The sequence below is a fragment of the Protopterus annectens genome, chromosome 6.part0 (genome assembly GCF_019279795.1).
Source record: "Protopterus annectens isolate FY-2018-M chromosome 6.part0, PAN1.0, whole genome shotgun sequence".
Lineage (NCBI taxonomy): Eukaryota > Metazoa > Chordata > Ceratodontiformes > Protopteridae > Protopterus > Protopterus annectens.
This window is the reverse complement of record NC_056737.1, coordinates 1,872,756,268-1,872,782,028: the sequence shown is the minus strand read 5'-3', so window position 1 is coordinate 1,872,782,028 and position 25,761 is coordinate 1,872,756,268.

Here is a 25,761-nt window from a genome sequence, read left to right as displayed (position 1 = left end):
CTATGTCTCTAATGAACACAGGTAACCTGTAAATGGTTCATCTCCCAGGCCCATGCTTACACTTATGAAGGGTATCAGAACTTGTCAGACATTTGGGATGCATGGCTACACTTAAAAACACCCTAGTGGTCATTAGCATATTAACCACCTATGAACCTATAAGACAAAAGTATAACATTAGCACTAAATAATGATCCATACTGTAACTTTGCAGAAATGCTAGGAATTAAATTTAACATCCTGTAATGTCATACTTAATGATCCAGGAGATTAATTTGTTTTAAACTCATGAAACATTCCTAATAATTATAACTGCAGCAACATTTGGTACATTGCCCAAATCTGGAAATCATATCATGCAAATGGCTGTGGAAACCTAAAAGGAAAGACTTTTGTTAGCTTAAACATTTATTTTGTAGAATTAAAACCTGTCTAAATATGACTGTTTTAAAATGTCTCTTCACATAGAACATGTGAAAAGAAAGTAAAGGATATTAAAATTAAAGTCAATTTTAGATGCAAAACTCTCTTTTCTTCTCTTCACTCCTTTTCTCCCTTGCTTCAAAATGCAGCCATTCTCTGGGTACTACAAACATTTCTTTGTCTGAATTTTAGAACAAATCTTTCTTATTGGAAGCTTTATGATTTATGGCTGAAAATCAGCAAAAAGTTCTTTACATTTTGCCTGCATCTGTTCAATTAGGATTTATGGCACACAGTACATCTCTTTCAAAAAGGAGTGTAGAATGGACTATTTGTTTAACTATCCAGAAACAGTTCAGCCTTAATTTATCTGGGAGTAGAATCACTGAAGTACATTGGCAGGTCGAATATCTATTTTAAATTACAACATATTTCATCCATCTTCCTTGGGCAACTCAAAATGACAAGGATCGCTTGAAGAACTCATGTATGCTCTACTTTTTTTTTTCAGTTTTCCCACCCTTCCATCATGTTTATGATTCCAGCTCTTGACTCCCATCTGCTGTTGGTCTACAGGCAACTCCATGCTCCCCTGGACCTATCCCAGTAATTGCTGGGGATGGTCACAGATTAAAGGCAATGAGGCTTAGCAAAACTGAACTTCCATCCAGAGGGGGTCTTACTTGGCCTACATATTCCCCCTCTCCTTTATGGCAACATAATATAGTTCCTAGGTGGGTCTGCAATGTGGGCTAGCAATGTATCATACCACCTCTGTAACAGCTCAGCCAATCCCAATTCAACCTGCTGACCATGCCTTTTCTGGTGATGCCCATGTCCTCCACCAGGGATCATCATCTAGAGACAATCATGTACCATCCTCCCACTGGGATAAGAATGCCAATCTCTCCCTGCCACTCTCTCAGTAATCTGAGAACCTAATTGAACCAAGGTCATCCTGGTAGTAGTCACGACTTTAGCCCGCTATGCCATTGTAGCAAACTCGCACATGCGTTAATGCTTAAAGATGTTTAACTGGTTAATGGTTAATCTCTGTATTGCAAAAAAAGTAAAACTTCAAATTGTTTCCTTTGCCATAATAGCTGCAATAGCAAAGAGTCCTGAGTTTTAAACAACGGCTTTTGAGTAGTCTGAGAATTCACATTCCTCAGCCTGATTGCACCTTATTACTTCCTGTCTGCAGGACAGTTAAAAACAAATTTGTGAATTTTTTTATAGGTTCATAGGTAGGTACTAGGCTATCTGCCCAAGGGCATTTTTAAGCCTAGCCAGAATGTGTTAGCTTTTGCCTCCCCTTTAAATTATTTTCCTGGGCCTCTGTCTAGCAGGGCCACTGAAGTGATCCCAGGGGTAAACCTACCATTTCCCATCCACTCGTCAAGATTTCTCTTGAAGAGAGTCAGCGAGGGGCTCTGCCTAACATAAATTGGGATTCTATTCCAGAGTGAGGGAAGTCTCTGAGACAGAAATCTATCCCTCCAGCATGTCCTGTTTATTGTTGTGCTGAGGTTTAGTTCACTGGAGCATGTGGCTCTAAGAGATTTGATTTTCTTGAGGTGGAGCATGTCCATTAATTCCGGGTTGGACATGGCCTTATTCGTCAGGCAGAGATCACCTCTGAGCAGGCGGTAAGCAACCGAGTAAAGCTGGAGTTTTTTTAGATGAGCTGCATAGGGCATCTCTTTGAGGCCCATGATCCTCTTGGTGAGGTACTTCTGTGGTCTTTCCAGCTGTTGCAGGTGTCGAGTAAGGTACATTCCAAATGGGGCATTGTACTCTATTATGGGCCTAATGAGTGATGAGTAGAGGGGCACAATGACCTCTCTTGATCTAGAGGTGAACCCTTTCATGATTAGGTGGGCTACATAGAAGGAATTTCTAACCACTTTGGCAAAGTGATTATCGAAGGAGAGATTGCTATCTACCTGGGTCCCCAGGACCCTAATGACATCTTCTGTACTTAGTGGATTACCACCTATGTGATAATTCGTGGGCACTTTGTTTTTCCCAAAGGGGATGACTATGCATTTTTTGGCATTCAGCTTGAGGCCATGGTTTTGAGACCAGGTATCTGTCTCTGTGAGACCCTTCTGGAGGATGTCTGTGTCAGCCGGTGAGTCGATTATGGTTCCCAGTTTGCAGTCATCTGTGAACTTGGTCAGCCATAGTCCTCCCGTGCTTGCCTGTACCTCAGAGAAGTATATACCAAACAGAAGGGGTCCCAGGACCGAGCCCTGTGGGATGCCACTTGTAACTGGTTTAGAATCGGACATGGCACCCGCAACTCTGACCATGTGTGTTCTATCTGTGAGCCAGTTGGCCACCTATCTCATGACATAAGGGTTAATGTTCAAGCCGGTGAGCTTATCTATGATGCCAAAGTGTGGAATGGTGTCAAAGGCCTTAGTGAGGTCCAGGTAGGCTGAGTGGACTACCTTTCATTCATCTATGGCCTTGGTAACTGTTTCAAAGAAGTCAACTAGGTTTAGGAGGCAGGAGCTGCCTTTAACAAAGTCAAATCGGGTAGGGTCTAGTGTCTGGAGTTTCCCAATTTCTCTGTTTATGAGTTTCATGATGATTCACTCCATAGTTTTGCCGACCAGGCTAGTCAGGCTTATAGGACGATAGTTCCCGGGTTCTGTTGTGGCACCACCTTTGTGGAGCAGGATGACTGTTGCTGTATGCCATTCTTTGGGTACATAGCCTGTGGTAAGGCTGAGAATGAGCAGTGAATTTAGGTGAGGGTTTAGTTCCTTTTGGAGTTCGTGTACGACGCAGCCTGGGACACCATCCAGTCCCATTGATGCTGTGTTCTTAGCTTTGGAGAGGGCTGTTTTTACCTGCATGTCCATGATGTCTGGGGCTCTGCATTCTTCTGGGATGGACACGGGCCCTTTTGGGGGTGAGGGGGGAGGTAAAGTTTGCACTGAACTTGTCAGCCAGGATGTTGACAATGTCAGTTGGTTCAGTGAATTTTTTGCCATTTTCACTGGCTCAGAGCATATCTGAAAGTTACCACCTAGATTTTTGACATAGCTAAAGAAGGCTTTGTGGTTATCTTTAGAGTCCTTGGCAATTTTTCTTTCGAAACTGGCCTTGGATGATTTTATGAGGGATCGTAGTTTCTTGCTAATATTGATCAGTGATGCCTTTCCTTTTTGGGATTTAGCTCTATCATGTAATAGTTTCCTCCTTCTGTTGTAAAGCTTATTTATGGCTGGGGACCACCAGACTGGTTTCCTTTTTTTGGAGGAGTAAGTTTTGGTTTTAATTGGGATGGCTCAATCCATGCATCCCTGTAGATGCTCATAGAATGCACTTGTAAAAGATTCTGCGGTTTGGGCAGCATTATCCTTTAGCAAGGGGTCTATGAAACTTTCCACTTCGGTCTTGAGAAGTGTGAAGTTGGCTTTTGAAAAGTTTTTCACAGCAGTTTCCTTGACTTGGGGTGGGGTCGGGATGTGGATGTCCAGTGTGATTAGTTTATGATCTGATCTTACCAGCGAGGGGTTTACCTCTGGTGTGGAGCACTGATCCCCCATGTTGGTGATGATCAGGTCCAGTATGTTGTCACCTCTTGTGGGTGTGGTGACCAGCTGTTCCAGGGTGTTTGAGTTTATAAACTCTAGGAAGCATTGGGGAAAGGAGTTTGTACTCGAGTAGTTATCCCAGTCAATGTTTGGGTAGTTGAAATCTCCCAATATCATGGTGTTAGGCATGACCTTTGTGTTTTCCACTGTTCTCAGGAATGCTGAGTGGGGCTCCTGAGACAAGGTAGGTGATCTATAGCAGGCTATGATCTGAAAAGCAGCTTTGTTCACTGATAGTTGCACATGGATGGTCTCCGAGGCCTCGTGTTGTACTACTAACCTGGAGGCGTGGGCATCCTTTATGAAAATGGACATTCTTTCTGCCTGGAAGGGACTATGTTACCATACTTTAACATTTACCATTATTTAACTTTTTATCTCAAAGAGAAATTCTTTTTGAAAACTTAGACTCACGGTCCATGCCTCTATAACAAAATATTGACGTTAGCACCTGAACTGCAGTTCTCTTTTTTAAAGATGCATCCCTTTGTGAGGCAATGCCATGCTGCTCTTACCATCACCGTTACCAAAGAAGATTCGGGGTCTATTAATTGTGCCTAGTTTGAAAATGTGGGATCCCATTTATCTTTCATGTTTTTATCACTGCTTTCTCTGGTCAGCCTGTCGATCTTTCAATGAAGGAATGCTTTGCTACCGCATCGCCTAAGCTCTTGGCATCTCTGCCAAATGTTAAGAAGTTTGTTCTTCTCATCATCACCACATCATTAGTATAAAACCATTAAGATATGGAAAGTAGCTACAGAAAGAAGTTTGCAAAAACAAACAGATGGCAACACATCTAAACTATACTAATAATAACCGTAAACAAAGCTAACATAACAGAACTACATAAATAAATACATGCACCAAGATGCTTTGCAACATTCCTTCCAATCATATTTCACATTGTAAATTAATAGTAGAAACATGTGATTATTATTAGAGATAGCTGGTCAGCATATGTCACACATACTCTGCAATTCTTCAAGACTTCATTCAAATAGTTACATAAACAACGTTTTATTCAATATAAGGCCTGTAGCAAATGGAGACCAAACTACAGAGACATATTATTCATGTTTCTAACTGAGTCACTCAAAAACTCAATTTTGTTTGTTTAAGAACAAATTGGTATTATCTGCCATATCTATCTTGCAGCATAATTGTGTTTCTGGTCTGAATAAAAGAAATCCATTTCATCAGTTGTAATGTCTGAAATGATTCTACTAGAGAAAATCCATCCTGACACTTACAATATTTGATATTTCAATATAGGTGTAACAAGATACATTGGGTAAGTATTGGCTCAGGTATGACTGATTCCCATTTAATAATGGGGAAGATTGTAGAGACAGTTTATGCATTCTCTGGACATCAGTCCATAATTGTTTGACACAGTAGTATATGAGTAGGCATACTAAACATATGCAAATTGTACGCACCTAGTGAACACCTCTTGTAACATTATATTAGCCAATGTTTCATTATACATACATGTCTGTTGGTTCAAATACAAGCAGCAGTAACTTTTCTGTATTACTTAATAATTATAATTCTGCTATGAATAACTTAGAATAACAATGTACTCAGTTCATATATACATTTAATGACTTGCAATGCATGAAGCTGCTGTCCTATATTCATAATATTTGCAGAATGAGTATAATAATGAAAATATTTAAACTTTAACACAAATAGTAGTTTCACACTTATATGTGGATGTGATAAATTTAGTAGAGTTATGTGGGATTATGCATTATCTGGTTAATATTACAGTTACATGACATTAGTAATATTTTTCTGTTTTGTCTTTTCCCCCACCCTGAATCTTCTTTTTTTATTTTTATTTTTTTGCAAAATTACCACTAGCATGGGGATTTATACCAGTCACAGGGGCTCAGACCATGATCCCTCTACAGGTGGCTGTGTCTGCATGACCACTGGCAGCACAGACACATAGCACTTCTGGGTCACAATCTGGCAGCATTGCCTCCACATCCCCTGTACTACCTATACCACCTGCCTTATGTAGCTATGCCCATAGGGCTGGTGCACTGGTACCCAGTGGTAGTAGCGCCAGAGGAAATGGCACCTATGTCACCCAACAAGAGCAGACAGTGCTGGTAGAGGAGATCATGGACAGCAGTCTCACTGTCTGTATCAGTTAGATCAAAAGAATCCTGGAATGAATAGTCAAATTACTGCCTCATCCAACACTGCAGGAGACAGGGATGATAATTCAGAGGATGAGGACTAGATTCCCACTGAATTCATGATGGTCAGGAATGTGCCTCCAAAGTATCATGCCTATCCCCAATCATGGTGTCCCCAGCTTCTTGTGTCCATCATTATCCCTGTCTGTCTTGTGCATTGTGTATGTCTGTGCCTGCTAACTTACCTATCGTACATATCTTACCCTCCCATTCCTAACAACCTTCCCCAGCATTCATCTTTCACCAAAAATAAAAACTAAATAAATAAAAAAATAAAAAAGAGTAAAGGACACCTGTCCCACAAAGGTTTGCCCCATAGCTCTCTACTTCTGATACATGTGTATATGACACACTTGATTTTTTTCTAATGTGTTTCACTTTACTAAGTTTTGTCACACATCCTTTATGATGGGACTATTTAAATTTTTTAATTTTTTTGGATGAATACAGTGTTAACTTGTAAAGAAGTGGATAGTTATGGTGCTTTCCTCCCACCATCCTGCACATTCCATAATAATTCCTCCTGTGCCCTATGCTCTGCTTACTCCTCATTTTCAATATTGACTTATCAATACCATTTTGTTAATTCAATCAAAAAATTGATTTACACACAACACACATGTAATGGTGGGAGGATTGCATAATGGTTAAGGTGTTTACCTGGCAAACACAAGGTGCAGGGTTTGATTCTCATGTGGGGTAATTGGCTAGGCTTAAAATGGCCCACAAGGGCAATTAACCTAGTACTAACATATGAATATATATATATATGAACATGGCCATTAATCACCCATAAACAGAAATCTCAAGCACTGTTCTCAGCATTTGCCAGAAGCATGGAACTGCATCACACTGCTACCTATATTTGCCCACAGTTATATAAATGTAACTAATGCCTCATGTACTATGGCAACAACAGATGAGTTTTTAACTTCAGATGCATTCATAAGGTGCTCCTGCAATAGTTTGCTTAGCCCCACCATGTGACAGAAAGCAATAATGATAGCACGATGAGAATACAGTCATTATTATATGTATAACAGACATCAAGGTTTAATTTACATGTGGGATGTTTTAGTTCTCAGTACTAATATGAATCCTGATGCACACATTGTCCTCCGCTTAATACTTTTCTCATTAGCCTTAAAACTGTGCAGGTTTTGCTAACAGAGATATGACCTACCTTGTGGTATGCTTAGATAATGCTCAGGTTTAAAGAATGCTGATTAACAATGACAGGTGCTCAAATCCCGCATTATGTACAACATTAGTTAAATTCTTCTTTTATATAACATTTTGTCTGGTGGAGTAGTAGAAGCATTTGTAACTTGCCCACCCTTATTCTGCTTATTCCTTAATTTGTCTACCACTGTCTTGCCCCTGCTTACTCCCTATTTTGAACACTATGCTGTAAACAGCATGAGAGAAGTTTCACTGGTGACACACTAAAGATTAACACACCACACACTTGGCTAGAAATGGTTAATTAACCAAACTTTCTATTTTTGTCCTCAATAATGTTTGGTATTAATTAGCAATATGAAGTAATGGAAAATGACACCACATCCTATGGCAAAAATTATGAGTTTTGCCTTTAGATGCATTTGTATGGTGTTCCTTGCACAACAGCACTTAGTCCCACTATACTGTGAGGATATAGATATTATGATATGCATAATAGGCTTCATCATATAGGATACTTCAATTCTCATAACTGCATTGAAGTCTTACACACATATAGTTCCTTGCTTTATACTTTTCTCATTGTCCCTTCACCTATGCGATTTCTGCTGTCTGCAACATGATTTCCTCTGTGGTGTGCTTGGATAGTGCTAAGATCTAGAGAATGTCAAGTAAGATTGGCAGATGTTTAAATCTCGCACTATACATAACATTATTTAAATATTTCTTTCCTGTAAAATTTTAGCTGGTGAAGTTCTGGCTACATATTCAACTCCCCCACTATTACTCTGCTTATTATTTAATTACTTTAGTACCCCAATCTTGCTTTCTCTCTGTTTTGAACTCTGCAATGTAAACAGCATGACAGAAGTTTCAATGGTGGCAAACAAAAGATTAATACAACACACATAATGAGCAGAAATACCTCAGAAACTGAACTATCTATATGCCTGTACTCTTCCTTAGCATGATATATGTCATTGAGCAGGAAAGACCACTTCTACTCATCATTCTAAGTTAAAAAATAATAAAAATAGTTATACATCCACAAAAAGATTGTCAACAACCATGCTAAGCAGCTTGGCAGCAATGTGCTTCAGTAAGCAATTGTGGAAGACTAGAAGCAATGTCAGTGGTTTCTATTACTTGTATTTGTTTTTTTTGGATTATTGTAGTCAAGTTATGAGGATTTCATTGTAATACAGTCTACCTAACTCATACTGCAAATGACTGTGGCACTGACACATATTACCCTTCAAAGTATCTCATTACAGCCGAGCTCACTTCCGTGCATTTCTGCAGTTACATCCTACTACACCTCTAGGCATAAAATATTGCTTGTTCATATTTGCATTAATAATTCAAAAAACATGCTACCTACAAGGTATCAGAATATTTTATCTTGAAGCTTACATGATAGCAAACAGAATTTTATTGATATTTGACCTCTGTCATTGTATTTGTTAAAACTGTAAGGTGATAATTTCATTTTTAAAGGCTCAAGCTACACCCACAAGGAGTTAAAGGTATACAATGAAAAGAGCTGTACTGGATGGAATGAGATATATTCCAATGAAGTGGCAGAATTACAAGCATACTTGAAAAGCATGATTGATAAAGGCAGTGTGTATGTTTTGCATGTATGGTTTGTAGTCACCTTGCATATTGTACATACATCACAAAAACTTGTCAATGATCCACAAAAACACACAAGACTTCCATATGATGCTCTTGAGATAAACAGTAAGGAGTGCATGGGTGGTCCTCCAGTGGTTGATATCTGTGACTATCACCTACCATATAACTGTTCAATACTCAGCTCATCTACTCCATGTACACCTACATGAACTAGTCAAGAAAATCTAATATACTGAGTATTCATTAACTAGCTTCTGATTTGAAATGTTTTAGTGATTGATGACTCTGCACACACACACACACACACACACACACACACACACACACACACACACACACACACACACACACACACACACACACACACACACACACACACACACACACACACACACATACATGCACACATATCATTTACAACAAAACACTTAATGTGACTTACGTGATGTATGAGTTATTGTTACAGTATGATGAGTTTCGATCAACACACAGATATTTTGTCTGTCTGTCAGACCACATTGCCCATTCTACCAAGCATGTGTTATGTAAAGTGCAACTATGTGTTGTTTGACATTTATAATAAGACTTTAACTGTGTTGTGAGCAGCAAATATCCACCTCTCTAGATTGTGGACTTAATCAGGTGTTTAAAATCCAGCAATGACTAAATAGTGTGAGTGCGCCTGACTATAGTGACAAGTAGAACTGGCTTACCCAACAGATCTGATGTGTGCACTTCCTCTCAGGGGAAACATTTACCTAGGGAGAGGGTATCCCCCAATCCTTTCACTCCCTTTTAGTCCAAATATCTGCCTTGACACGCAGTGATGAAATCATCAATTTAAATGTCTCACATTTGTAGTAAGATTTTTCCTGTAACATGAGTGGTAAATGCACAGTTCTCTAGTCTGTGGACATAGGCAGTTGTTTGAATCCAGTATGTCTCATAATAGTGAAAGGTAGGAATGGCTTATCCAGCAGATGTGATATATACACTTCTACTAACTGAAAATATTTACACAGGGAGAGAGCTCCTCCAAATCGGATCTATATTAGATCAGCAAACACTTAAAAAAGCAAACGCTGATTGATCAAACTTATTTAAGCAAATGTTCAAAATATTGAAGCAACAGAAACCCGAATTTTTTTCCTAGGGAAAGAATTTGGTTGTCCGTTTCTGTTGCTTCGGTATTTTCAGTGCTGTGGTGGAAAGTTACGGGTTGGATTCAGGTAAGTGTGTTATTGTGTGGATGCGAGTGTTAGGGTGGGTTAGGTGAGTTAGGGTTAGGATGCGGGTTAAGTATATGTGTGATTGTGTGGACGTGAGGGTTAGGGCAGGTTTAGGTGAGTTAGGGTTAGGTAGCGGATGAGGTGAGTGTGCGATAGTGATGGACCTTAGGGTTTGGATTAAGGTAAGTGGATAGTTAGTGGTGTGTGCATAGTTTAGTGTAGGGTTAGGTGTCAGATTTTAGGTGTATGTGTGTGGATTTATGTTTGTTTGGTGTGCTTGTGTTGTGTGTATGTGTTTTGTGTTTCCCTAGGAAAAAATCGCTGATCTGACAGTTCGAAATTGTAAGCTTTCGCTTACATAAGTTCAATCAATCAGTGTTTGCTTTTTTAAGCGTTTGCTGATGTAATATAGACCCTCCAAATCTTGCATTAAAATCTGCCTTGTCACACAATGATGAAGTCATTTCTTCAAACGTGTGCTGTCTCACACTTATAAGATTTCTCCTGTGGTAATACATGGTTCTATAGAATGTGGGCTTAGGCAGACGTTCGCATATGGCAATGTCTAAGTACTGTTTGTATATAAGAGAATAGTGCAGACAGGGCTGGCTTACTCAACAGATGTTAATATGGAAACTGATACTTATGTTAACACTTACATATCTGAAAGATTTTGAGCTCATAAACAACATTATATGGGAGGCATAACCATTCAAATACACTGCTACAGTCATCCCTTCAAATGTGTGATTTCTGACACTTCTACAATGACCTCTCCTGTGGTAGGAACACTTAACACATGCACTCTGAGTGTGGACGTCGATGGGCAGGTGTCCAAATCCACCAATGTCTAACTGCTGCAGTTATATTACAGATAATTAAAAATAGGTTGGAATGGCTTAATCAAAAAATGTGATGTGGATAATTCTACCTTGGGTAATACTTGCATGACTACAAGATTTTGATTCCTGAAACCTCCCTTTAAGATGAGCCATATGGCTTTGTACCCAACACTGAAGTCACCCCTTCAAGTATGTTCTTTCTGGCACCTTTACTTATGCCTTTTTCTGGGGCATCAGCAGATAATTGACTGCTGTCTAGACAGGCATGTTTCCTAATTTGGCAATGGATAAGTAATGTATGTATGTATGCAAGACAATACTGACAGATACATCTAGCTTGGTCAACACATAGTGATATGGCTGACACAAACTTGTGTGAACACCGATATGGCAAAAGGATTTTAAGTCCTCATACTACATGTTAAGAGAGCCATACCCATTCCAAAACACTGCTGATGTAATCTCTATAACGGTGGGACTTATGACATTGGTGAAGTGATTTGATCTGGGGCATCTGTGGTTGATACACAGTTCTATGGATTATGCACTTAAATAGGCAGGTGTTTAAGTCTGGCAAGGTGTAACTACAATGTGGTTAAAAGAATGTTAACAGGTAATCTTTGCAGATGTTCAAGTCTGGCAATGTGTAACCACAGAGTGATTAAGAGAAGGCTGACAAGTAAGCTTGGCTATTACATTATCATTTAGAATAAATACAATTGGAGAGTGAAATGCCAACTTTTGTGCTCTCTTTGATGGAAGCCATATATATTCTAATACAATGTTCAAATTATCCTTTCAAGTGTTTTTTTCCCTGACAAATGAGATATTAATTATTTTGTAGCATTATCAGTTAATGCATAGGTCAAGAGGATTTTGATGTACATCCATATGTTTGAATTCAGTGGTGTGTGCCTTTTATTTTATTCACAATATAGTGGTAAGAGGAAAGAATGTATTTTTCAACAGATGTGTAACATGCTACGTAGCAGTCACAAAGTGTTATAGAACCTGTGTTAAGATATCTGTAACTTTTTTTTGATTGGTGGGTGATGTCCATCCAATAATTGCTGTACTTCCTTATGAGCAAGTCCAGCAAAATCACACACAAAAAAAACCTTCAAAACCAAAAAAACCCCACCAAACAGCACTATACAATGAAGGAAGGTAACTCTCAAAGATTAGCATTATCACACTTTATTTTCCACTTTCCTCCAGAAAGGACTTATTCAGAGTCAATTAAAACACTAAAACATGAAGTATATAAAGCCAAATGTAACCAATAAAAATCAGCATACAATTAAATAATTAATCAATTAAGCATATACAAAATTAAATAATCACTAACATTTCAAAAGATTCAGTCCTTTGCCATTTAAAAAACACTTAATATTAATGACACCATTTAAACCAGGTAACTTATCTTGTCCAAGCTTAAGTTGCCACAATGTTTCTTTTTGTTCTAATTTATTTTTGAAATCTCCCCCTCTTCTGTCTAAGGGAATGGACTCTATGATAGTAACAAAAAAATTCTTAAATACAGAACAGACTTGAGAATATTTGTATATAGCATTAGTTTCTTTTTGGTTTTTGTTTGCATAAAGATGTTCTTTAATTCTTGTTTCTTAACACCTGCTGGTCATGCCTATAAAGTAAGCGCTACAACCTGAGTATTTACCATCATAAACTACTCCCTTGGATTTACAACTAAAAACCCCTGAAATAGGAAAAGTACAATCAATATGAGCCAAACTCAAAAATGTCACTCTAAAATATATCTACACACTGAGCAATTCCCACATTAATGCATACCTTTCTCTTTATTTACACTAAAGGGACATATAACCATCTTGGTACTGTCATTGCCCAATAATGTCTTCAAACTAAAATTATTCATATATATAAATTTAGGACCAGGACCAATACCTAAAATAAGTTCAAAAGTACCTTCTAATACCTTTCAATTATCTATAATAATAGTTTTAATGCTATTACCATCAGCCAACATATCTAATGAGCAACTGATATCAAAAGTAGCATTGTTGCCACATGATTTAAATAAAGGTTTTAATAAAATAGGAAGATAATTGTTCTCTCTTTTGTCCATGACTTCCTTAGCTTTAACCATCAAAAAAATCAAGATCATAGCCCCTATTCAAAAATAAAGATGTAATGAAAGATAACTCTTTCTCAAACTCATCATTATCTGTCATTAATCTTGAAGCCCTAATAAATTGGCCCTTTGGTATGTTATTTTTCATAAAACACAGGTGGTTGCTATTAAAATGTAACTAATTATTGCTAAAAATATCTTTCCTATAAATCTTACTATCCACCATTCCCTTAGCATCATTCCATGGTAGTTGTACATCCAGAACGTTTACAACCAACCCTCATTGTCCCAATACAAACTTAAAAAAAAATAGAATACGTGTTTAAAGCTTCAAGAAAATTAAATTAATTCTGTTGTGTACCTTCTAATATAAAAAATAAATCAACTACAAAATGTGTGAAAAAATACAAGATTAAATTAAGAAAAAAAGGGAGCCATTGTGTTATGTTCCCACCACTCTAACACCAAACTATCATAAACAAGGTGGCTGCGGAACCATGGCTGCCCCTCTGATTTGTTTATAAACATTATTAGTAAACATAAAATTATTATTCAATAAAATATCAATAAGAGTACAGCACAAACTAATTTCAGATTTAGTCAACTTAGAAAAAACATTTAAATCATTTCTCACATACTCAATGCCCAAGTCATGTGGGAAACATGTAAAAAGATAATTAACATCCACAGTCAAAACACACTCTTGTCTTTAGAAAATTAATAACTGGAGAAAAATCTTCTATGTTTATTCAAAAAATCCCAGGAAACTTGAATACAAGAGGATAAACTTTGGACAATGGGGTTCAAAACTGAGTCAACAAATAGAGAGAGCCCTTCAGTGACATACTCTGAAGCAGAAACAATAGGCAGAAAAAGTGGGTGAAAAACATCCTTGTGTATTTTGGGTATCTCAAACAGGATACCCAACAAAGGTTTTTCAATAAACAAAAACTGATACATATCCATACCAACAGAACCATCCATTAAACTATCATATGAGAAACTATGTATATATTTATAACAATTATAAACTTCTCTCACGGTAACTTTGAGATACTCATCAGTGTTAATCAACATTTTCTCTATTTGCTTAATGTATTTAGTTTGATACATAATAACAAGGCCCCCGTCTTTATCGGCCTTCATAAACCTTACATCTTTTATTGTACATAACTCCCTAAGAACAATAATCTCTTCCTTGTTAAGATTACAAAAATTAACTTTTGACCTCTTATTTAACACATTTCTAATGTATTTTTCAAAAAACTTTTCAAAAACATCAAGATTATTAATAAGAGCAGGATTATATACTGAAGATTTAACAAATACACTTTTAGAAAGGTTTATGTCTTTTAAAATAAAACTAAGATTTAACTTCTGTATATATTCTTTCACATATAACAATGTCCTGCTGATGTCAGCCCTTCTTGTAGGAATAAAATGTAACCCTTGTTTCAGTATTTTTATTTGTATAGAAGTAAACTCTTTGCTGGACAAACTAAATATCTTAAAACAGTACCTTAATTGGTTATGGAAGTCATTCTCTTTTTTCATCTCGTGACTACCCCATAATTGCTGCCGTTGTTGTGGAAAGCACTTCTCTTTGTTTGCTGGAATTCTTTGGGTCTGGCCCCCAAAGGTACTCCTTCTTTGTTTAATTCACTCGGTGAATATAAAGGCAACTCAGAAAACTCATTAGAGCTGCCTCCTGCTGCCACTGCTTGCCAAGTATCATTTCCACTAGAAGTAACTTCTGTTGAATTCAGATTGGCTGGAATACTTCATCATCCTATAGTCACACCTCTATTGATGGAATTTGATAGACTAGCACTGGTTAAAGTGGCAATAACCAAATTTCTGTTCCTGTTCTTATTCTTACAGGAAGTTGGATCAAAATGCAAAAAGACAGTTTTATTGCTGTAAGCCAAATTGTCTCTATTTATCTTTTTAGCATTATGGGAAGTAATGATTTAGTCAAACCATTCTACTGAACGTATAACATCAAGATAGTCAGAGTTACGTTCAGAGAAAGTGGTCAAATACCTTTGAGCATCCAAGTCCAATTGAACCACTTTCTTCTTAATATCTTACATTAACACTTTGTTCTGCTGAATTAACAGGCACAGGAAATCAAGCCCAATTTTATTAAAATATCCCACCAAAGTTCCAAACAAAAGGATCTTTGACTGTGACCCCATTGGGCCACTTAAAACAATGGAGACCTATGGGAACAATCCCAAGAATTAAACCTCTCAAAATATTTATTCTCGAGTGCCAAAGTTCTATATCTTTTAAGATATTTTTCTAAAGCAAGAAAAACTTGTTTCACTTCACTTTCACCAGCAAAATCAGAAAGATGGCCAGTTTCAAAGAACAGATCATCACTGTGTTCCAAAAAGATTTAAACATTGCTATAAACATTCCCGACTGATGGTGGTAAAAAAAAAAATCAACAAAACACCAAAACAGCACTATATAACAAAGGGAGGAAACTGTCAGAGATTAGCGTAACCACACTTTATTTTCCGCTTTCATCCAGGAAGGACTTATTCATAATCTATTAAAACACTAAAACTTGATATAATGCGAAAAGTAAACAGTAAAAATCAGCATACAATTAAATAATCAATTAAGCATATACAAACTCAAATAATCACTAAAATTTCAAAAGCTTCAGTCTTTTGTCTTTTAAAAAACACAATATTAATGACTACTCCCCTGGACTTACAAGTAAAAAACATCAGTTAGTGCACAGGTGAAGAGGATTTTGATGTACATCCATATGTTTGAATTCAGTGGTGCGTTCTTTTTATTTTTATTTTTTTGACAATATAGTGGTAACAGGCAAGAATGTCTTTTTCAACAGATGCATGACGTAATCACAAAGTGTTATAGAACCTGTGTTAAGATATTTGTTATTTTATTTTTGATGGGTGGGTGATGTCCATCCAGTAATTGCTGTACAAAGTGTTAATGCACATAAAAGAATGAATCAGTGCATATAGCAGCTGGCCTTGCACAATAATGACATTAGGCACACATGATTATTTGTTCTATGAGGTAAATCTGAGGAGATGTCACACTATCACATTTGTAATCATGTCTATAGGCATTTACTGACATACATACAAATACAACTGATGTTAATGGACTGTCATAATATGACTTGTGACTGCCAGGACTTCCATCTTAGAACAGTTTTCTTTGACAGGTCCCACATCTCTCATGTGCATACATTTTATCTGTCATATGTTACAACTCTGTTACAATACTTAGTACAAATAAATTTTCTATTTATTTATGTTCAAAGTAACAGTTCTGTTTCTGTTGCACATTCTTGTGGATTGCACCGCATAATGATTTGAATGTGTTCTCTATCTCACTTCCTACCCTTCACAACATGCATGTAACAACACAATTGCTATTGTATTCACTACCAGTACTTGTATAGCAGTATGTTGAGGTGTTCCTTCATTTTCTCTATTTGTCCGCACACTTACATCTGTGCTTTACCATTATTCTAGCACTGATACGTAGACATGTATCACCCATGGGAAGTTGTAAACTTTGTAACTTGCACATCTTTCCAAACAACACAGTTTTCCTTCTGAACATTTACTGCTTATCTTTTCTTTCTTAATGTATATGACAACGGCAGTGAAGTTCTCACATGTCTATTACTGCACTCAATGTATTGCACAACTGCATTAATCTTTTTGCAAATTTGTTTTGCAAAGCTTCCTCTTGCAAATATCTATTCCACATTGGCCTATCTGGTTTCTGCACATTCCTTTGTTTACAGTATGCACACTAGCCCTGCCTTACGTCAGTGTGGATGAGGTCTGTGTTGTGGCTCAAGCTGAGCCTGCTCAACATGTAGGACAGCATGGTGTCTTACATAGTTGATTAGTAATCTGCTCATCATGCAAGTGAGAAAGATCATGTTAGCTCCAGCATGATGTGTAAGTAACATTAATGAATTCCTGGGTGCATGTTTTCCAAGACAAAGTAGACTGAAGTGCGATTTTGCTAATATGTTCTTTACTTTTTTTTTAATTATGAACTGTAATGTGGCACTATTGGTAGATGGAGCAAGTTGTTGACTTTACTGAAGATGGGTTTAAGAGAACTGGTTATGTTGCCCATTTGCCCACAATGTTTTGTTTGGTAGCCAGTTTATGTGAACTTCTGTTCTTTTGAATATTTTGTAGTTTGCAACCATTTTATATTGGTCCAAACTAACTTGGCATCACCTTGCGAGAATACTTGCTGGTACTATAGAAATCTGATTAAGCTTTATTAATGCTAGTTCTAGTTTGTTATACAACTCTTTATAGTTATAATGCTTATTGGAATTTAGAAATGATCACTCTTCCAGTTGTGCAAAACTTTGTCTCTTTATTTAATACATTTAGAAATCTGTGATATTAACCAGGAAGCATTATTAGATTTGAGTATTCTGGTAGTGAAGGAGTAGAGTTTGTTTTGAATGTCACACAGGTATTTCAAAAATATATTAACTACAATATGAGGTAAGCTGCAAGCATAAAGCAGTGACTAGTCAGTTTATTTCAGTTTCTTTAGTAAAACATCTTCAGAACATTTAGAGATATTTCTAAGGATTACATAGATTGGAAGACTGCTCTTGTTTTAGTTCTCATATGGATATTATTGAGTTGTGGTAACTAAGACTAATAGGTGTGACGTATATGTCTGAGCAAAGGTAAGGAGTGAATGAAAACAGCATGCATAATGTTAAATGTCTGTTGTTAGGGACATGTTGCCATATATTGTAATTGGCAAGTTGAGTGTAATTTCTCAGAGATGATTTATATGTTACTTTTCACTGAAATGGTCTATGGTAATCAAGATTCAGATCACCAAGTATAAGCACTTTATTATATTATATTTATGCTGTAGTACATTTTTCTACAAGTATTAAGGTCAAAGAAGGAGAGATATGTAGAGTGGCAATGTAGATTTTAGTATACCCAGATATTATCTGAACAAGTGTCCATTTGGGATTACAAGCGTTGATGAACTAGTTTTCATGATCAGTACTAGGTTAATATTTAGACTACTCTCAAAGCTCCTCCCTCATTCCGAGATCCTGGGCAGTTTTTGTACAAAATAAAGTAGTTAATGATAATATACATAATAAGCACAACAGTTTGCTTACAATGGGAACACCAAAAAAAAAAAATTAAACAAGCAATTATATTTGTCTTATCTATCTCAAGAATATAAAGGTGCAGGTTATAGTGATGATTTATAGCTTATCTTCTGACTTCAAAGCACTACATTAAATTAACCACTGGGATTCAAAAAGGTAAAATTTCCATGCAGGAATAGTGTAGCCATTCCTGCACGGAATATGGCTGCCGAGCAATCCAGTAAACAAGCCTGGGGACGTGCATGAGCCTGGCAAAACTATTCTGCCACGGACACAACTGGATTATGCTATTGACCTCATATGCTGGTGAAAACCATGCAAATGAGGTCAATTAGTGATCCAGTAAGCAGGCAGGCATCCATGGCAGAATAGTGTAGCATGCAGAAATGTATTCAGCTACTAGCCAAATACATTTCTGCAAAAATCAAAACGAAGGCATGACAGCTCAAACTAAAGCATGTATTCTAATCCTTTGGCCATATATTTGGCCATTGCCATGGAAAAGTGTTGCAAAATTATAAAACTAAAAGTTTTAATTTTTTTTTCTGCCGATCTTGGCTGTTTAGGCATAGGGCACCAGCATGCAAATAGGACCGTGCCGAAAATAAAAAAAAATGTGAAAAGGCAATTTTAAGTAAAATCTGCATTTTGCCATTATAGTCTATGGCATGTGGAATCAAAACAATAGCAAGGAACAGTGGTTGCTAAGGAGAAAGGATCTGGGGTAGTGCTGTAACTAGGCACTAAGGCAGTGGATTATGCTAATGAGGGATATTTATCGAATCAGAAAAAGAAGCAAAGTACCAAACTTCACCTAACTGTGTAGGTGCTATAAGGCAGTGGTGTAAGCAGGAGGAGCAGCAGACATGAAAAGGGTGTGTGTCATGCTTGGTGTAAGCACATTGGAGCTCCACGGCTCCCAGGTAAGCTTAGCTAAGCACAGCTAAGCAAGGGGATGTGTCTGAGGCTGTATTGACTTATTCCAGGAAATGAAGAGTATGTTCGTGTCCAGGGGAGGGCCATTTCTCATTGCTTACCTTAGCTAAATGGGTTTGCATGGTGTGCACTGGATGTAAAACAAACAAACAAAAAAATGGAAATAGCAGAACTGTTTACATTTGGGCACTGTGTTTGTGCGGTATGCCTTGGGGCTTAAAAGTGGTGGAAATGGGAAGAGGAACAAAGAAAAAAAAAGGGAAATAGCAGAATACAACCAATCAAGTACAAATAACATAGGTGGCAGGAGGAATGCATTATATTCAGGCACTCATACAGGCAGCATCTTCAGTACAACAGTATAAACTATGCAAACACCTTACAGTCTGTTTTTTTCCCACAAAGTTTGCACAATTGGTGTACACATACGGGGAAATTTTAACCAAAAACATGCTAGGGGCTGCCATTGCTTTGCTCCATCAATATGTGCTAGAGGCTGAGGGTGGTGAGGAGGATAATGCTGACAACTGCCACAGACTGAGGAGGAGGAGAAGAGTGTTCAGACCCAGGGTAATTTACCAGGGGCTACATGATCTGGAGATAGTAGAGTGCTACAGGGTGGACAGAGACATATTGCAGCAAATCACTGAGCTGTGATGGCCTCAACTCAGACCCAGAAGCCAACAGATGGGAACCCATCCCAGTGGATACCAAGATACGTGTAGCCTTAAGAATACTAGTTACAGGTACTTTCCAAAGACTTACTGGGGACATCATGGGGGTCTCACAGGCATCTGCATCCAGAGTACTCCACCAGTTCCTGGATGGCATCCTACCACATGCCGGTGAGCACATTTACTTCCCCAACACCCATGAGGAGAGGACCACCAATATGCATCTCTTCCACCATGTAGCAGAATACCTGGATGTACTGGCTGTGATAGACTGCATGCACATCCACATCAAAGCACCACCACATGAACAGGGTAGGGTCTACATAAACCGCAAGGGCTTCCCCTCCATCAACTGCCATGTAGTGTGCAATGCCCAGGGCATTATCATGAAAGTGTGTGCTGGCAGCCCTGGAAGCTATCACAACACCCAAATATGGCATTCGTCACAGCTGTACCAGGCATTTACCAGTGGGGGCATCCTGTATGGCCATCTGGTGGGAGATGCTGGCTATGCACTGGAGCCGTGGATGATGGCACCAATTAGGAATGCACACACACCCACTCAAAAACTCCATAGTGAGGCACATGCACAAACCAGGATCATTATAGAGTGTGTATTTGGAATGCTCAAGTCACGGTTCCACTGCCTTGACATATCTGGTGGAGCCTTGCAGTACTCTCCAGCCACATGTACACACATGTTCATAGTATGTGCCATGCTACACAATATGATCCTGGGAAAAGAGCTGCAGTAGGGACAGCACTGTGAAGGGCCACACAGCCCCCCACCATTGCCAAGGTCCCCACAGAGACAGGGATTCGGAAGAGTAAGCCCCTGAGCTGGCTCCTGTAGGCAGATGGAGACTTGCCCAGTATGCCCAGTCATTGGCAAAGAAGCAATGCATAGTACACATACTGACACTGCAGGGACCCACGGACTGACATCTCTCTCTGACTCACACACACAGTAAAATGGATGAAACACACATCACACTACCTGTAACTTACCATGTATAGGCAGTGTACTGTGTGCATCCAACATAGTCAGCCCTCAGGCACCAGCATCACAATTGCCTCAGGCACAAGGTAAGTCAGTCTTCTTAATGGTAGATGAATGGATTACTATGTTTTGGTACCATATCTATGGTAATGCTGCATGCATGCATTGGAATGGGGTGGCCTACTGGGACAGCAGCAGACAACAGACAGCTATGTGGGACACCAGGAAATGTCTGCAGAATACTGGCTTCCCCACACTATACAGTATCATTTAAGGTGACAAATCCTACTGCAGTATATGTGGGGGGGGCACCAAAGGGGGGTCATAGGTCACATGCATGGATGTCACTGTGGGGATCCCATACTCACCCCCAGACTTACACAACAAGTCAACCATAAAATACCATAAAGGAATGTCTGTCAAAATCACACAGATGGTGACAATGATGGAATACCCCCCTACAGACTTACACATTGATATCACAGCAGGCCTTGCATTTGCAGTAAGACTCAGACAGATAAGATGTCTGAAACTTAATTGTATGGCATTACAATCTAACCTGTGGTCTCTAGTGATATGCCTCTATTCTCCAAGACAGGACAGAATACTATGCTAAATGGAACCAAAATGTAAAGCTAATATCATCACAGTCTGTACAGATGTTTACTGTTGACAGATGCCCCCCATCCATATTCACATAGAAATGCAGTAACATGTAAGTTTGTAGGGTAATAGCAGCAGAGCACACCTTGCCAGGGCTGTCCCAATCAACATGATAATGTGTTCCATGTCCACAATATGCAGGGGTCAATGAGCTATGCATATGTGTGGGGAATACTGTCAGCATGTGGCCAGCATATTCTAATGGCTGTTGTATCCTAGTGGCCTAGGTACAGTACTGTGGTAGACATGGTCATGTTCCACAAAATGCAGTGCCATCTATCTTGCATGCCAGATACACCTATGGTGGGAGTTGTACACACCGTCCAGATGTCAATATCCATTATGCCAGGAAGCTGGACAGGTCATGTACATAGGGCCACACATTTGAACAGTACACAGGTTGGAGTAACCTACATAGTGCCTACCATACCTTACAACTGTACAGACCTTTTGCAGAATGTACAAAGGTCTGCATCATATTTGTAGTGTCTTTATTCTGAAATAATGGTTGTCTGGCAAATCACTGGCAACCACAAAAGTCTAAAGTCAGAAAATATTGATGTATTGTAGTGTCTCAGACTTCATACCCAATAGAAAAATGCATGCTAATGCAAAATCTGTTATTGTATCATCCTTCCAGGTGTGTAAGGCCAATAGTTACACTGGTCCGTATATTTAGGCCTTTGTCACCCAATTACTCATGGCATTGTCCAGATATCTGGCTCACATATGTAGAGAGGTATAGTATGTAGTAGCACAGCAGTGCACTTACCATTGCCACCCCAGGAGGGGTCCACTGCCTGGCATCCTGGGACCATATGAGTGACAGAATGCACTGCCTTGCTACAGATGGCCTGCATCAGTCTCACATGGCCTACAGGCCCCTGGCAAAGGCCCATGCCTCACCTATAGTGCCTTTGTAGGGAATGTCATGGGGTCCATACTACCAACATAACACAGTCAACAAAATGCAAATGTAAGGCCATGTTGCTAAATGCTAGTAGCATACCTGTCAACCTCGTAGAGGAAGAAATCTGGACAAAGCCATTCATAATGGTGGGATAAAGGCCCAACTATAGGGGCACATTTGAAATATTGCTCTCATAACGTTAGAAAGTAGATAGAATAACAGAAGGGGTGTGTAGTAGCATGGATGTCATGAAGGGTGTGAAGTCTGAAACTCTAATGTTCTGTCAGTATTCCCTGACGACTGCAACCCTGAGTAATTTGCAAAAAATGTGCTAGAAAACCACAATGTTGAGGGAAACCAACCAAATATATGAGGCATGAATCTGGATAATCTGTGAGAATCTGTACAGTTGACAGGTATGGCCACACCAGGATATGACATTTCAGGTAAGAAGAATACTATACAACCAGGAGATCACTAGCCATTATATCACAAAGGCACTGGACATTTTACACTGCTTCATCAGTCAATTGGCTGTAACCACACCTCCCAAATGGCCGGATTGTGCAAGAATGTCTAGCCTTTACCTCATAATATAGGTCCATGGATCATACATCTTGTATTTCTCTGGTAAATAACTGTGATGATCCAATTATATCTGTCAGTAGGTAATGACAGACTACAGTACAGTGTCAAACATTACATATGTCAGAAAATGTCTGTTAAAACAAACCCTGTAATTCAATCAACTCATACATTAATAAGCGCAATAGTTACAGCACCCCTATATGTTTGGCCCATTGTTTCCCTATATTGGCAGCCTATCTCCCCATATCTAGCACAAACAGGTTGCAAGGTATGGCTGTAGCACACAACACCCCAGACTGGAGTACAACTATCCCTGGAATGGATTCCCACAGTTACTATAGAAGGTCATAATGAGCATGCTCCTACACTTAGAGAAGTGAAGCCCATGTCTGAAACCACATTGGACTATATATATCTCTGTATTATGCAAATGTATTTGCATACAAACAGCTATGTAAACCTAACTGTCCCCTCACACACCCATCAGACAGGATTACCCACAGCCAGCTGTAGGTGGCACATATGTGGTATATCTGTACCTGTTGTGTGTGATCCACACAAATATATGGGCAAAATATTACAATATGTCAATCATACAGAAACATAGACATGGGGAAGAGAGAGACCGACATCGATAGTGTGAGATACATACACACAGAAACACACACACACACATGCACACATACACACACACACACACACACACACACACACACACACACACACACACACACACACACACACACACACACAGAGTGAGTCATACACAAGGATACCCTGAATGGCATAGAGTGATGTCCTGCTGCAGACTGTTGCATACCAGTTGTAACCACTGACATGTGCCAGCATGAAGATGCGATTCATTGTCTGATGGTACTGAGGTGGGTGTTGGAATAACACATCACATACCTTTGTGTGTGTGTGTGTGTGTGTGTGTGTGTGTGTGTGTGTGTGTGTGTGTGTGTAGGTCTAATTATTATGATGCCTTACTCAATACACTTCCCATTCCCTACTTTACATCTGTTAATGTCATTCACCTTAGAAGTACCTTTGGATTGACTTCTGTCCTGTAAGCTCTATAGCGCATATGATCACTATGTAACAGTGTCTATATTAGAATCTCATCCGCTTAGCTTATTGAATGCCGAAACATCAACAGCTAAACGGTGAAAGCTTAAAATCGCGAACAGCCACTTACATGAATTTTTTCTTCAGAAAAAAATTAGCTTGGCCATCGCAAATTAAAATAAAACATCCAAACCCTAACAAAGTGGGGAGAGCTTCACCCCCCACACCCCCCAATGTGGGGGGTTGTGCCCCCCACAGACCCCTAACTAAATATACCAACTCCGAGATCACTCTACATTGGGGAAAGGGCAAATTCCCGATAACGGGCAAGTGAATTATTTCCCAATGAAAAAATTTGCGAAGGTGGCCATTTGCAATTTTAAGCTTTTGCTTTTTAACTGTCGACATTTCGGCGTTCAACAAGCTAAGTGGTTGAGCTTATAATATAGACCCATGTAATACTATCATGCAAATAACTAGATATATAGGGGTTCTAATCACAGTCCCAGCATATGTAATAGTGGTGTGTGTGTGTGTGTGTGTGTGTGTGTGTGTGTGTGTGTGTGTGTGTGTGTGTGTGTGTGTGTGTGCGTGTGTGTGAGATGGGATGTGTGTGTGTGTATGGGGGGGTCTGTATGTGTGTGTAGGAATAAGTGTTTTAGTTCATTATCACCCAGTACACCTCCCATTGCCCTACTTCACAAGATCTACTGATGTCATTCAATGTAGAAGTACTGTTGAACTGGCCTTTTTCCTGTAAGCTCTGTAGTTTGCTATAGCTGCATAACACTATAGTACAAGCAACTATTTAGGTAGGGGTTCTAATCTCAGCCCTGGCAAATGCAAAAGTGTGACTGTGTTTGTAGGATAAAGGGTTTTGAGCCTGTTCATACCCAGTACACTTGCCATTGCCCTTACTTTAGCAGTCCTGCTGATGTCAGTCACCTTAGAACTACCTTTGGGCAGCCTACAGCCTTACAAGCTCTGTGGTATGTGCGATAATTGTGTAACACTATAATACAAATAGCTAGGTAGTGGTTCTAATCTCAGCCTTGATAAATATAAAATTGTGAGTGTCTGTAGGTAAAAGGTTTTGAACTTGTTCACACTCAGTACACTTCCTATTACCCTACTTTAGCAGTCCTGCTGATGTCAGTCACCTTAGAAATACCTTTGGGCAGCCTACCTCCCTACAATTACTGTGGCGCTTGCGGTAGTTGCATACCATTGTAGTACAAATAATTAGTTAGGTAGGGGTTCTAATCTCAGTCTTGGCAAATGTAAAAGTGTGTTTTGTGTGCGTGTGCCTGGACATTAAAGATTTTGAGCTCATTCACAGCCAGTACACTTCCCATTGCCCTACTTAACAATATCTTGTGTCATCCTTCTTAGAGGTACCTTGGACTGGCCTCAGCTCCATAAGCTCTACTGCACATGTGATAACTGCATAACACTATAGCACAAATAACTATTTAAGGAGGGGTCTAATCTCAGTCCT